We start from the raw sequence: 10,948 nt of genomic DNA, 5'->3' as shown, positions 1-10,948 counted from the left end.
TGCTGCTTGGCCTGCTGTGTTCATCCAGCCCTGCACCTTGTTGTCTCGGATTCTCCAGCATCTGCAGTTCCTACTATCTCAGGTGCAGAGATACGGTGAGTGAGAGGTAGCAAAGAGAAGAGACAATAATAGAGATTGCTGGAAAAGCTCAGCAGGTCTGGCAGCATCTGTGGAGAGAAATCTGAGTTAAAGTTTCGGATCAAGTGATCTTTCCTCAGAACCCTTATGACTTATCTCCACAGATGTAGCTAGACCTGCTGAGCTTTTCCAGCAATCTCTATTTTTGTCTCTGATTCACAACATCCACAGTTCTTTCGGGTTTTTTTTAGTAGCAAAGAGAAGGTTGTTGACTTTTATTTTGCATTGCTGGTAGTTCCTCCTGACCCTGGAGATGACACTGACCCAGGTGGTGACTTTAGACTAGGCTGACAGGTTCTGGTGGTGCAGCCTTCTCTGCTGATTGTCCAGAAATAGGACACCTCTCTATCTGCACCATCTGTCCACCTGGACCTCCATCTCAATATCAATGAAACGTAGTGACATCTTGCACTTTGCCACCATGTTCTGACTTCAACTGTCACTGAGAAGGGAGGCTTTGGAATATCTTTGCTCTTCCAGGTGCACAATAAGCTTTTAGAGATGGTACAGGTGCAAGACAGGCAGGTTTTTCAGCGGAAAGATATTGAGTGGTAAATTCTGGGAATGCTGTGTCGTAAGAAAGGGCATACATCAATGTGAGAAACACTTTAGGGGTGGGGTAGCTGCTTAAGGAATAAGTTTAGTAAGATAGGGTGAGAAAGTCCACTAAGTCACATGTTGAAAATCCATCCAGAAGACTCAACGCAACTCAGAATTAGCCAAAATAAGTAAGAATCAATCGCTTGCATCTGTGCTAGTCTATATATTTACTCTCACAAACTTATTGAAGGAATAATATTTGGGATTCAATCCAAAACTATCCTACCTGAGGTGAATTTCTTCCTTACAGTTAAATGCTTTACTGGATTTCATAATCAAGTTCAAATAAGGAACTAATTTAAGATGGAGTATATGTAACATTTTGGCAAAAGTTAGAGCATATTAATTAATGCTGCTGGCACTTGTAGATGAGTGAGGCATGTATTGCATTTAATATTTTTCTGTTGCTTTATCTCCAGACAGAAAACTGCAATTTCTGTGCAATTTTTGTTGTAAAACCAAATTTATACATCTGAATCATCCAAACTTTTAAATGGTTGGTAAATGTTTAAAAAAAGGTCACGAGATCTGCCAAAGTGGTTATGATGAGAGATGACTCTTTTCTGTTTTCGAGTCAATCTGATTATCCATTATGCCTGCAGCATTTCTGCACATGGAGAATGCAGGTCAAGTGAAACAAAATGTCTGAACCATATGTAGCACCAAAAAAAAAATGTGGTTTCATACAAATTTTATCTGAAGTATACAATAGAAAAACGGTTTCCATTGTTTTATCCAAGTTCAAACATTTATAACAATAAATATGTAGTATTGAGTGTCAATTGGCGCTGTTTTTGAGTTTTAAGAAATAAATTATGAATTACAATGATTAACACTACAGTGCTGAGAAAGGACATATTGAACATATTTGCAAAATGAGCTTCTGAAAATGTATGTTTTTGAAACATAATGGTATGCTTTGCTGAAGTGGTGTTCAATCCTGACCACATGTATAAATGGAGGCGGGAGCCATAGTATCTGCATCCTGCCAACATGAGAGGTGATATTTTGTGGAATGCCAGCTTCAAAGCATGAAGTAAGAAGCCTACAAAATGTTAAGCTCCATGCACGTATGGCTGAATCCAAGTTGCTAAGTGCTTAAGCATAACTTTCTTTCAACATTTCGTAGAAGGTTATTGTTGCATTCTTCAATCTGTGGAACAAAAGAGGAAGAGATGATAGGTGTGAATTTACTTACTATCATTCTTGAGGCTAGATCAATGTCAGGCTAAAAATAAAGACAACACCTTGATTTCCTGCAAGATATATCATCTGATGATTCAAGCTTACAGCTAAACTAAACGTCAGAAATTTCAACAAAATATACAACTAGACGTAAAATGGCATAAATATGGTATCAATGTTATTTTATGATGTAATCACCTCATTAAAGCTATTTCCTGTTCCCACTATCAAGCACAAGCAGTACACATATGGCCATTTCAAACATTATTAACAGATCTTGAACTTCAGCCATTCTTAGGTAAGGCAACTGCAGAAGGCATGCAAGGTTATGGGCCAAGTGCTGGAAAATGGGATTAGAATAATTAGCTGGTTGTTTTTGACTGTGGATGCGATGGGTTGAAGTGCCTTTATTCTGTGCTTTAGACTTCTATGACTCCATGACTCTATGGCTCAGGAAGAACCAAATAAAGCTTTCAAAGAACAAAAACAGAAGTTGTTGGAAAAGCTCAGCAGGTCTGGCAGCATCTGTGAAGAAAAAAATCTGAGTTAATGTTTTGGGTCTGGTGACCCTTCCTCAGAACTGTTCAAAGCTTTCAAAGAATTTTTCCATGCATTAATGTGGGTCTTTTTTAATTCATCTTAAAGGATTTCGATGTATTTAGAGTCACAATTCTAGGAAGGATGTAAATGCATTGGAGGCAGTTCAGTGGAGGTTTATCATATTGATACCTGGAATGAGTGTGTTATTTTATAGGGTAAGGTTGGACACGTGAGGATTGTTTCCATTGGAATTTTAAAAAATGAGAGTTGACTTGATTAAAGAGTATGAAATTATTAATTGTCTTGGCAAGGCTGACGTGGAAGGGATGTTTCCTCTTCTGGGTGAGTCCAGAACAATGGGGCACTATTTAAAAATTAGAACAGAATTAGGTTTATTGTCATGCGTACTCAAGTACAAAGTACAGGAGTACAGTGAAATGTACACAATGTCACCACACAAGGCACCATTTTAGTTACGAAGTACCTAGGTACTGATCTTAGGCACTAAACTAGATTAGATATGAGAATAGAGAAACAAAAAGGAAAGCTAAAAGTTCTACATTAAAGTTCTTCATGGTGTAATTTAAAAAGACAAAGAAGTAAAGTTAAAAGGTAATTATTACAGTCCTTCTACAGCTTGCAGTCTCTCCACGCCGTGGGCTTTCCACATGTGATCTCGCTCTCCCTGCACTGTTGCGCTTGAGATAGAGATGAGGAGAATAATTTTCTCTCGGAGGGTTGTGTGATTTTGCAAGTACCTGCCTCAAAAGGCAGTGGAGATGGGATTATTGAATAGTTTTAAGGCGGAGGTTGATAGCTTCTTGTTTGGCAAGGGAATCTAAGATTATCAGTAGTAGATGGGAATATGTCATTTAAAACATAACCAGATCAGCTATGATCTTATTTAGAAGTGGACCAGACTCAAGGGCTGAATGATCTTTTTTTTTGCTCCACATTCATATGTTCCTATTTTGAATGCTTAGATTGTCACTTGATGCACACAGGCATGATTATTCTAATCTTGTATATATGGATGAGGTTTTGTTAAAATAGAAAAAAAGATTTTACTTAATTATGTTTAATTGCATAGTAATCTGAAGGACTATTGCCCAATGACATTGTGCAAAAAAAAGTGTGGTTTGAATTTTTAAAAATGTGAGTGAGTATGATCCATGAGCAATTACAGATGTGTTAAAAAAATTTCTGTCTATTCCAAGGCAAACCACAGAATGGAACATCCAAACTATTCAAGGTTACCTATTGAGTAACGTGAAGCTTACCAGAATCAGAGGAGTGAGATTCCAGATTAGTTCTTTACCGTACTTGGGCATCTTTGGTTCTGCTTTCTTATTTCTGAATTTCTCTGTTGGCACATCTGCATCTTGCATGCAAGTGTGGGGATCTTTTGTACTAAGTTTCATGATTTGGCTATTCAGTGTAAATCATTGTCTCTGCAGTTTTCAAGTTGTTCCTTTGAAATATGGTGAACTGCACTTGAGAACTCTACCGCCTTCTGGACTCAATATTGGGTTCAACGATTTTAGGGCTTGAGGCACCTTCTTCCAAGTCCTTACCTCAAGCCCCACACACCAGGCCTTGTTATCACATCATCTGCTATTACATGCCATCCATTGTTAGTCACTGACAGTTCCCATTCATAGCTTTTCATTCTCCTAGGCTGATCATTATCCACTCCTTTGTCTGCTCTCTCTATTTGCACTCCAACTCCATCTATCATTTATTCCTTTTCCCCTTTCCCCCACGCTATCTTCTGGATATTTCTTCCTAGCTACCATCAATTCTGAGGACGGATCACCGGACCTGAAACGTTAACTCTGATTTCTCTCCAGAGATGCGGCCAGACCTGCTGAGCATTTCCAGCAGTTTATCTTTTTTGTTTCTGATTTCCAGTATCCACAATCCTTTAGGTTTTAATATGGTGAACATGTTTGATGATGATACACCATTTTCTTTTGGTTGTACTTATGTGGATTTTTATGCAGTTTTTGAATAAGCAATGTATTAAGAGTTATACTTACATTTTGTTTTCATGTAAGTTGGAAAATGTATGTCATTTGCTTTGGGCTTACTTGGGTTATGTTCGGTGAATTATGATTTTTCAACAGGTGTAAAATGCTTTGCAGCATCAGTGATAGTTTTTTTACTTTGATGCAATATCGACAGGAGCCATCTGCTACCCTACCCCTCACTGTAGATCCCCTTGAGACATCTCCTACATCCAAAACTCTGACAGGTAATTTTTAACTTTGTTAACTGGGTCAAGGAAACCAAAGCAGGGCACAATCGGAAATATCTGACAATGAATATTCCGTACTAATTCCAAAAGTGACTTCTATAAAACTGCAAGTTATTGTTGTAATTGGTTGAGAAGATATGAGCTGGTTGAACAACATGGAGTAATGAACAACATTCTCAGTGTTTTAACTGCCTGAAACAGGAGCATGATTATGTGTCCAAACCAAACGTACATTATATGCAAAGCTCCACTTTGATGAATGAGAATTTTAGAAAAAATTAAATCTAAAAATAAATAAGCGACAGAAACACAATCGTCTTTCCCATGTACACTGGTGTTATGGTAGTTAATTATCAAGATAAGACACCAGAGGCTGAAATTAGCCCCATAAAAGCTATCCAATTAACCGAATAGTTCATAATTTAAATTTAATTATTAATTTAAACAAATGTTACTATATTGTAATTACTGACTAACTACACAGTGCCACAAAGCATGATACTAAGATGTAGTTAGAAAAAGATTTCCATTTTACATGATAGTTGGAAAGGTAATTTCCTGTCTTCTTGCTCCCCTGGGGTCTCTTACTAGGAACTAAACCATTACGTGAATGGTTGGAAAATCTTGAACCATACATGTCTACATTTTCAATGTGCAGTCCTGGCGGGTGAAGGTCTGCACCCTCAGAAAATTGATCTTTGATGTCTTTTGCGGTCAGCCCTTGGGAATGAACCATTACTGATTAAATAAATGCAGCTGCCTATTAATCATCCTACATGGCTTTCCTTGAAGAAAGGGAAATTCTTTATAGTATATGCATTCATTGCCGGCAACCAAACCTTCAATTTTGGAACTATTGTTGACATAATTAGTAGAACTTCCTACAAAAAAAAATGTAACCGTCACCATGTGCTGAGTGCATTTGCAAAGGCATCATGCAAGAATACTGAGCCATCCTGCCATTTACCACACCGTTACACATCTAAATATTTATCCTTTGATAGTGCTATACTAAAATTCTCATATAAACCCATTATTTTGCAGATAAACAATAAGTCTTAAGTGGTAAAGAAGATGAATAACCAGCAACCTAAAAGGTTCATTTGCATTACACAAGAGTTCCGGGTCGATATTGCCTTAGGCTCCCTTACCACAGTTGTAACCCTTTCTATACTTATCCTTTAATGGATAGACAGCCTCTGGATCACATGAGATTGTCTCAAGCACTATCAAGGTACCTATTTATAATGTGCAGATTGTTGCTTTGATATAAATAATACTAAAGACTCAAAATGACTCCAACTGCCTTGTGGCTGGAATGAACATGCTGCTGATATCGCATGCACATTGACTGCCCAAAGGGTGAAAAGTCACCAGATTCTGGTTTCCTCTTGGGTACAATGACAATTTTCTTGTGTATGCACTATCTCTTCTCTCCCATGTGAACAATCTTCAGCTTTTTCGAAAGAAACTTGCGCAACAAAATGTCGCAAAACATTTCATGGTTGAGGCTAAGATCTAAATTCCAAGCAATTAAGAGTAAGAGAACAAAGAAAAATAGCCAAAGAACAGTGTTTAAGGAGTATGTTGAATACAGACAGCGATGTAGCAAGGCAAGGAGATTTATGGAATTCTTCACCGTCGCTCTGTTATAGTTCTGGACATCCCTTATTAATAGCATTGTGAGTGTCCCTACATACCAAATATTGAAGTGGTTGAAGAAGGCAGCTCACCACCAGCATCTCAGAGCATTTAAGGATGGACAATAAATGCTGGCATAGCCAATGATGCCCAAATCCTGTGAACAATTAAAATATTTTTAAATAGTCTATTGTGAACACTGTTCATCACTCACACGTCAGGAACCCAGTTGCAAAGCAACACAGCAGACCCTAAAAAAAGAGCTGCCACTTATCCAAACATTTTCTACTGTGCCAGAACTGAGCCACACCAAATAGTGTATCCTGCTACTAATAAACAGTATGAAGCAATTGCTTATCGGTTCAGAGTTTCTCGTAAAGCTATACACACAAGAGTGAGGGTGAGCCAATTGATCTTGGGTGCAGGGAGCCATACACACTGGGGGAGGAAATAAGAAAGTAGCAATGGAGGGAACAGCATAATTAAGAGGATAGATCCTGTTCTCTGCAGCTGTTAGCTGGAGTCTCTTGACTGTCCTGACTGCCTGATGTCAGTGTTAAGGACTCCTTGGGGCTTGAGAAAAACTTAGACAGGGAGGGTGAGGATCCAGTTGTCATCATCACGTTGATACTAATGACATTGGTAGAATTAGGAAGAATGTTCTGCTGAAAGAACGTGAACAATTAAAAAGCAGAATCTCCAAGGTAATAATCTCTGAATGGTACCTGGGATAACTGGCATAAAGTAAATAACGTCTAGAAGTTAAATGCATGTCTCAAAGATTTGTGTGGCTAGAATAGGTTTCAGTTCATGATCACTGGCACCAGTACTGGGGTAGCAGGGAGCTGTACTGGTTGGATGGACTTGACTTGAACTGTGCTGGGACCCATGCTCTGGCAAATTGAATAACCAGAGTTGTAATTGGTAATAAACTAATTGGTTGTGGGGGAGACGGGGGGTGGGGTGGGGGGTCTAAGGTTTGAAGAAGAGAAATGTTGGCTTTCCACGCAGGAAGAACTGGCAGCATTACAAGGCAACTAGGTGAAAAACAATATCCAGAATGGGCCAGGGTGCACAAAAATGGAAAAATAGTGGTAAATAGGATAGAAGTGGGAAAAAGTGATAAAAAAAGCAAGATGAATGGCTCTTTACTTAAAACTGCACAGTATTCAGACAAAAATAAATTAATTGACGGCACGAATATAGGTTAATGGGTATGATCTTATAGTCATTAAAGAGATATAGTAACAAGGAGGTCAAAGCTGGGAACTAAATATTTAGGGTAGTAGGAACTGCCTATACAGGGGTCTGAGATAACAAGGTGTAAAGCTGGATGAACACAACAGGCCAGGCAGCATCAGAGGAGCAGGAAAGCTGATGTTTCGGGTCTGGACACTTCTTCAGAAAAATATTGAGGGGGATGTGACTTTTCAAAAGGATGGTCAGGAAAGAAAGGGTGGTGGGCTAGTTTGGTTAGTACAGGGTTAAATAAATAAAACAACAAGGCATGATGTTGGATCAGAAGATGTAGAATCCGTATGGCTGGAGGTAAGGAATAAGAGAGGAAAGAAGACACTAGGAGTAATCTACAGGCCAGAGAATAAATCAGGAGATAATCAGGGCATGTAAAACCATTGATCATGGGTGACTTTGATCTTTCTGTAGATTAGGAAAGTCAGATTAGCAGAAGTATGAGGAAGAGTTCATAGAATGTATTTGAAACAGTTCCTTAGAACAATGGGTAATGGATCCGATCAGGCATCAGACTATTTTAAAACTGGTGATGTGTAATGAGGTAAACTTAATAAATGATCTCAGATTAAAAGATCCTCTAGGAGGTAGTGACCAAAACATAGTATCAGTTTGAGTGAGGGTAACTTGGATAGGAAAATTGTGCTAAGATTTCAAAAGGTAATTACCTTAGAATGAAACCAGAGCTGGCTAGAGTGGAATGGGAAAGAAATTTAGCATCAAAGACAGTTGATGAAAAATTGCAGACATTTTTTTAAAAATGGTCGCAGCCCACAACAAAGATATATCCCAGTGAGAAAGAAGAATTCTATGAAAGGGATAAACCAACCAGACAAGTTAAGGATAGCATCAAATTGAAAGGTAATGAAAGAAAATGGCAAAGGCTCATGATAAACTAGATGATTGGGAAAATTTTAAAAAACTAAAAACAGACAACCAAGAGAATTATAAAATGGGAGAAGTTAAACTTTGAGGGTGAGCTTGCAAGTAATATCAAGATGGACAGCAACAGCTTCTTTAAACAAATTTAATTTTTTTTTAAGTTGCTATAGAGAGAGAGGGATTGACAACTGGTTGTTGTTTAAGTTGAGGGTCATCATACATCAGGCAAGGGGCAAGGTTGAGACCAGCACGGTAACCTCGGCCCGTGCAGGAATTAAACCCACACTGTTGGCATCACTCTGCATCACAACCCAGCCATCCAAGCTAACCAACCCTCATTAAATTTATAGCTAGTAAGAGAGAGACCAAAGTGAACATAAGCCGCTAAGACATTAGGCTTGGGAAATAATAATGAGGAGCTAAGGAAATGCAAAGGAGTTGAATAAATACTTTGCATCTGCCTTGACAGTAGAAGACACTGATAGTGTCCCAAAATTACTAAATAGTAAAGGGACAAAAGGGCTGGAAATAAATTCAATAACTATCACTAGAAAAAAATCAGCTACGAAAACTAACAGGACTAAAAACCTGTAAGTCCCCTTGACCTGATGGGTTGCTGTATTGAATATTAAAAGAAGTAGCTACAGAGACAGTGGATGCGCTGGTAGTAATTATCCAAGAATCCTTAGGTCTGGTAATGTCCTAGTGGATTATAAAACTGCCGATTTAACATCCTTATTTAAAAAGGGAAGGAGACAAAAAGTAGCCTCATTAGCTTAATGAGTGTTACTAGGAAGATGTTAGTATCTGTTATAAGGGATATAATAGCAGAGCATTTAGAAATACATGTTATGACCAATGAGAGTCAGTGTGGCTTCACACAGAGGCTGACAAATCATGGCTGACAAATTTATTAGAATTCTGTCAGGAGGCAACAAGCAGAAAAGGGAAAGCAATGAATGTTACATATTTGGATTTCCAGAAGGCCTTTGAAAATGTACCATACATTAGCCTACTTTATAGGACACGAGCCCATAATGCTGAAGTTACTATAATAGCATGGATAGAGGATGGCTAGTTAACAGAATTCAGAGAATTTGAATAATGGGGGCATTTTCAGGATGGCAACCTGTTACTAGTGGAATGCCACAGTGATCACTCCTGGGGTGACAATTATTACAATATATATGGCTGACTTTGATGAGAAAAGTGAATGTATTATTGATAAGTTTGTGGATGAAAAAAAAAACCATGGGAAGGCAAATGGTGAGGTTGATACAAAGAGTCTGCAGACAGATATAGACAGGTTAAGGAGATGCTCAAAAACACGACAGATGGAGTATAATATGGGAAAATGTGACCTTATGTACTTTGGAAGGAAGAATAGAGGAGATGAACACTACTTAAATGGAGAAAAACTGCCAAAAGCTACAGAAGAGAGGGGTTTGAAAGAGTCTGTCTATAAATCACAAAAAGCTAACATACAAGTTCCACAGGTATTAGGGAAGGAATATTGAATGTTGGCCTGTATTTCAAAGGGTATGGAGTATAAAAATAGGAGAGCCCTTGTAAATGTACTCGCTAAACCACACCTGGAATACTGTGAACAATGTTGATCCATTTATCTAAGTGAAGAAGTGATGAGGTTGAAGAAAGTTCAGAGAATGTTCACTAGGCTGATCCTGGGTGTGGAGTGATTGTCTTATGAAGAGAAGTTACTCATTGGAGTTTAGAAGAATATGAGGTAACCTTATTGCAACATATAATATTATTAGAGGACTTGACAGAGTAAATGTGGAAAGGTTATTTCCCCTTGTGGAATAGTCATGAACCAGAGTGCATAAATAATATGCACTTGCCTGTTAAGACAGAGATAAGGAGATTTTTTTCTCTTAGAGGTTACTGAATCTGTGTATTAATTTTACTGCAGAAGACTGTAGAAGTTGGGTTGTTAAATATATTCAAGGCTAGGAAAGACAGATTTTTAATCAGTAAGGGAACTGAGTATTCTGGGAAAAGGCAGTAATGTGGAGTTGAGGATTATCAGATCAGCATGATCTCTTGGAATGATGGCACAGACTCGATGGGCTGAATAGTCCACTTCTGCTCCTGTGCCTTGTGATTTTACAATGTTAATCTCATTCAAATAGACCAGAACGAATGTTGCATTTTATGTTCTATCTGAAGAATATGACGTGAGTGTCAGTTTCCACAGAAGAGCAGATCAGCATATGATTGCTGTCATATATACAATTTGTACACACACAAACAACATTCTCAAATCTTATACTAACAATTTAATTGAATCAACAAACTGAAAGTTAGCAGTATGTAAACTTAAAAGTGTTTTCAGTCACGTGTCAAGCATGACGCACAACCTTACATGCCAGAAAACAGACAGAGTACATATTTCAGAGATAGTAGGAACTGCAGATGCTGGAGAATCTGAGATAA

This window comes from Rhincodon typus, chromosome 1, assembly GCF_021869965.1.
Source record: "Rhincodon typus isolate 14 chromosome 1, sRhiTyp1.1, whole genome shotgun sequence".
In the NCBI taxonomy this organism is placed as follows: Eukaryota; Metazoa; Chordata; class Chondrichthyes; order Orectolobiformes; family Rhincodontidae; genus Rhincodon; species Rhincodon typus.
The sequence above is the reverse complement of the archived record's forward strand: the minus strand, read 5'-3'. Positions refer to the sequence as shown.